Source organism: Salmo salar, chromosome 18 (genome assembly GCF_965601325.2).
Source record: "Salmo salar chromosome 18, fSalSal1, whole genome shotgun sequence".
Classification (NCBI taxonomy): domain Eukaryota; kingdom Metazoa; phylum Chordata; class Actinopteri; order Salmoniformes; family Salmonidae; genus Salmo; species Salmo salar.
Window position 1 is genome coordinate 92,836,161 of NC_138308.1, and position 5,000 is coordinate 92,841,160.

At 49.6% G+C, this 5,000-nt stretch overlaps 1 protein-coding gene across 2 annotated transcripts in view; it reads right to left on the bottom strand.

Moving 5' to 3' along the window:
- Window positions 1-5,000, bottom strand: part of LOC106578106 (1-phosphatidylinositol 4,5-bisphosphate phosphodiesterase beta-3-like) — a 101,806-nt gene that overhangs the window by 275 nt on the left and 96,531 nt on the right. For both annotated transcript variants that reach the window (XM_045700505.2, XM_045700504.2), the window contains exon 33: window positions 1-5,000. This exon is cut by the window's left edge and continues 275 nt beyond it; it is cut by the window's right edge and continues 1,113 nt beyond it. The gene's annotated coding sequence lies outside the window, so the exon portion shown is untranslated.

Sequence of the window (5,000 nt, forward strand, 5' to 3'; positions counted from 1 at the left end):
TCTAACTCTCTCTTTCTTAAGTGGCTTGGGGCTCAGAGAGAAACTCTTAAAGGGGGGAGAAGGGCAGAGGGATGAGGGGTGGAGGGATGGAGGGATGGGGTGGAGGGATGGCAGGACAGAAGGGTGGAGGGATGGAGGGATGAAAGGGTGGAGGGATGGCAGGACAGAAGGGTGGAGGCATGGAGGGAGAGAAGGGTGGAGGCATGGAGGGAGAGAAGGGTGGAGGCATGGAGGGGTGGAGGGATGGAGAGAAGGATGGAGGGATGGAGCGAGAGAAGGATGGAGGATGGAGAGATGGAGGGAGAGAAGGGTGGAGGGATGTATGTAAGACAGGATGACAGTCGACAGCCTTAAATAAGGCCTGAGGGGAGGAAAGGAAAAGAGTTGCCACACAGTCTACAGTGTGTGGAGAGAAATGTGAAGCTAGCCCTCTATGCGAAACTGAATAAGCCCCCAGGCTGAGTCTCCCGGGTAGGAAATTGGCTAACAGTGTTAGCGAGCCAAGAGCAACCTTCTGGCTTGGTCTTTATGTTTCATTTAGATCTTATTTGCTACATGCACACAAAGTCAATGGAACTCTTCAGCACGTTTTACATAGAACCACTGGCCGTGTTCTAGAACTTCTAGTGTTCTACAGTAGAATTCTCTGGCTGTGTTCTAGAACATAGTAGAGTCACGTAGCTAGCTAATACAGTGGTTCTCAATCCTGGTCCTGGGGACCCAAAGGGGGACACATTTCTGTTTTTGCTCTAGCACTACACACCTGATTCAAATCATCCAAGCTTGATGATCAGTTGATCATTTTAAAATCAGCAAAAACTAAAATGTGTCCCCCTTCGGGACCCCAGGACCAGGATTGAGAACCACTGATTGAACAGATAAGGTGACACTATAAACTATTTAAAAAGTGGAATAAAAACAGGGTGATGAAAGTGCAATCACTTTAAAAATGATTAAAAACTTAAAACTCAGCGTTTAAAAATACTTAAAAAAAACATTCTCATCAGAACAAGTGTGTTAAACATACTGGTCTGTTTCTCAGAGCAATATAGACCAGATTACTACTGAGATCATTGTACACACACTCATCAAATCAAACTAATATTTTATGCCCAAACTAATGCTCCGATGTACATAAATAGATATAAATTGGGATATTATAAAGACAACTTTTCAGGTCCCAAAGCACCCTGGAACTTTAACTTAAAAAAGTGGTCTTCTCCCCTATAGTACCCTAGGAATGGTCCTGTGAACCATACATAAAACACGGAGCATTCAACACGGAAAATGTTAAAAAACTTACAAATTCACCCTCACAACCAAAAGAGTTGTACCTGACTATCAATTATCACAAAAAAAAGGTACATTTCTTCTTATTTTTTTATTACAAGTCTTAGAATGTTAAAATAAACAATGATGGTGAATATACACATTGAGGGGGACATTAAACCAAGATGGACAGGCAGCAAGCGTCAGCGGTGGAGGAGAGGAAGGGGGACGAGAGGTGAGGAAGGGGGATGAGAGGTGAGGAAGAGGGAGGCAGCAAGCGTCAGCGGTGGAGGAGAGGAAGGGGGACGAGAGGTGAGGTAGAGGGAGGAGAGGGAGGCAGCAAGCGTCAGCGGTGGAGGAGAGGAAGGGGGACGAGAGGTGAGGAAGAGGGAGGCAGCAAGCGTCAGCGGTGGAGGAGAGGAAGGGGGACGAGAGGTGAGGAAGAGGGAGGCAGCAAGCGTCAGCGGTGGAGGAGAGGAAGGGGGACGAGAGGTGAGGAAGAGGGAGGAGAGGAAGGCAGCAAGCGTCAGCGGTGGAGGAGAGGAAGGGGGACGAGAGGTGAGGAAGAGGGAGGAGAGGGAGGCAGCAAGCATCAGCGGTGGAGGAGAGGAAGGGGGACGAGAGGTGAGGAAGAGGGAGGAGAGGGAGGCAGCAAGCATCAGCGGTGGAGGAGAGGAAGGGGGACGAGAGGTGAGGAAGGGGGATGAGAGGTGAGGAAGGGGGATGAGAGGTGAGGAAGAGGGATGAGAGGTGAGGAAGGAGAGGAAGAGAGGTGAGGAAGGAGAGGAAGAGAGGTGAGGAAGGAGAGGAAGAGAGGTGAGGAAGGGGGACAAGAGGCGAGGAAGGGGGACAAGAGGTGAGGAAGGGGGACAAGAGGTGAGGAAGGGGGACAAGAGGTGAGGAAGGAGAGGAAGAGAGAGGCAGCAAGTGTCAGCGGTGGAGGAGAGGTGAAAAAGGGGGAGGAGAGGTGAGGAAGGGGGACAAGAGGTGAGGAAGAGGGAGGAGAGGTGAGGAAGAGGGAGGAGAGGTGAGGAAGGGGGATGAGAGGTGAGGAAGGGGGATGAGAGGTGAGGAAGAAGAGGAAGAGAGGTGAGGAAGAGGGAGGAGAGGTGAGGAAGAGGGAGGAGAGGTGAGGAAGGGGGATGAGAGGTGAGGAAGGGGGATGAGAGGTGAGGAAGGGGGATGAGAGGTGAGGAAGAAGAGGAAGAGAGGTGAGGAAGAGGGAGGAGAGGTGAGGAAGAGGGAGGAGAGGTGAGGAAGGGGGATGAGAGGTGAGGAAGGGGGATGAGAGGTGAGGAAGGGGGAGGAGAGGTGAGGAAGAGGGAGGAGAGGTGAGGAAGAGGGAGGAGAGGTGAGGAAGGGGGATGAGAGGTGAGGAAGGGGGATGAGAGGTGAGGAAGGAGAGGAAGAGAGGTGAGGAAGAGGGAGGAGAGGTGAGGAAGGGGGAGGAGAGGTGAGGAAGGGGGATGAGAGGTGAGGAAGGGGGAGGAGAGGTGAGGAAGGGGGAGGAGAGGTGAGGAAGGGGGATGAGAGGTGAGGAAGGGGGACAAGAGGTGAGGAAGAGGGAGGAGAGGTGAGGAAGAGGGAGGAGAGGTGAGGAAGAGGGATGAGAGGTGAGGAAGAGGGATGAGAGGTGAGGAAGGGGGACAAGAGGTGAGGAAGAGGGAGGAGAGGTGAGGAAGAGGGAGGAGAGGTGAGGAAGAGGGAGGAGAGGTGAGGAAGGAGAGGAAGAGAGAGGCAGCAAGTGTCAGTGGTGAAAGAGAGGTGAAAAAGGGGGAGGAAGGTGAGGACAGAAAGATTCCAAAATGTCTTTCACTTCTAGAACATCTCAAACACTTCCCCTGCTTCCACTATGCCTCTTCCTCCTCTCCATCCCTCCTTCCTGTCCAGGGACACCTTTAGTCAGTAGTACAGGTCATGTAAAATGACAACAACATAGAAATACATTTACAGATTAATAATACTAACAATATTATAGCCACAGAATATTCTACATGTACAGATAACGTCTGCATCCCAAATGTAACCTATTCCCTATATAGTGCACTACTTTTGGCCAGAGCCCATATAGAAAAGGGTGAAGGGTTTGGGACATAGACCAACTTGTGACCAGTTCACAAGCAAAAACCAAACAAGGTGGTAAAGAAATAGATTGTTTTCATACAGAAGATAGATGTTGGTATGATGTGACTGCTGGTTTCTTCTTGACACACACACACACACACACACACACACACACACACACACACACACACACACCTGCCTTCTCACTTTCCCTTACAGCGTGTGTGTGTTTGCAGGTAGATGAGAAGAAAGAATGAAAGAGAGAGGGAATGAAAGAGAGAGGTTGCAGTGTCCCTTGGTTTGTAGCTGTGCAACAGAGGCCGAAGGGAAAGATGCCCACCTGTCAAGTCCACCTTTAATTTAGACCTGGCACCAAGAGAAAGAGAGAGAGGAGGGAGAGAGACGGACCGACGGGGGGGATTAGAGTGAGGCGAGGACAGATACAGGGAAAGAGGAGGAGGGGGAAAAAAAAACTCTCCCTCTCTCTCTCGTTGGCTGTGAGCTTCACTGTAGCAGAGATAGTAGAGATGAGAACAGCTTAGAGACCAAAAAGCAGCCGTCAATCCCCGGAGATTAACACACACACACACACACGCACGCACGCGATTTAAAAATAAATAATAATATAGAATCTGTATATGGTCTCCTAACCCATCTCTCTAATGACAACTGAACAGGAGGGAGGCAGAGGATTATTTTAGGTACTTATTGACTTAATCAGCATCCCAAGTAGAACCCTACATAGTGCACTACTTTTATCCAGGGCACATAGGGATCTGGTCAAACGTAGTGCACTATATAGGGAATAGGCTGCCATTTGAGACACATCCTTAGCCAATACTACAGGGAACTAGACTGGCCCTAAAACCAACAGAGAGAGAGAGTTAGAGAGTTAGAGAGAGAGAGAGAGAGAGAGAGAGAGAGAGAGAGAGAGAGAGAGAGAGAGACAGAGACAGACAGAGACAGAGACAGAGACAGACAGAGAGAGAGAGAGAGAGACAGAGAGACAGAGACAGAGAGAGAGAGAGAGAGAGAGAGAGACAGAGACAGACAGAGACAGAGACAGAGAGAGAGAGAGCGTACTGTACTTGTCTGTGTTTGTTGCGTGGTTCCTAGAAAACCACGGCCGGAGCAGTGCATCACACACACAGAGTTGATTATAGTCCACATATGGGCAGACCCTGCCCCCACACCAGCGCAGGATGTCAATTGGATGACTACAGGGGTCAGAGGTCAATAACTCATCCTGACCAATGATAGCTTGCTGTGTCTGTGACGTTATTTCCACATCATCCCTCTTTCATTAACGCTCTCTGTTCGTCCATCCATCAATCCATCCATCCATCCATCCATCCATCCATCCATCCAATGAATGTATCCCCCAGCCGCAGATCAGGGGATTAGTATCTTAGCTATTATATCATGCAGCGTTAGCATCATGCTACACTAGCTCGGAGCTAGCGCTGCCCACAACTTCCTTCTGTAAACGTGGAACATTTCATTGTCTAGCCAACAGCAGAGAATCTCAGTGATAGAGGGGTAAACCACTCACTACCGCCGACACAACACCCCCATCTGGCAGTCCAATCTGTGTACTGCACCTCAACACAGACAGCCAAGAGTGTCGCAAATGTTTTTGGTGCTGAGATTCACTTTTTGGCTTTTCC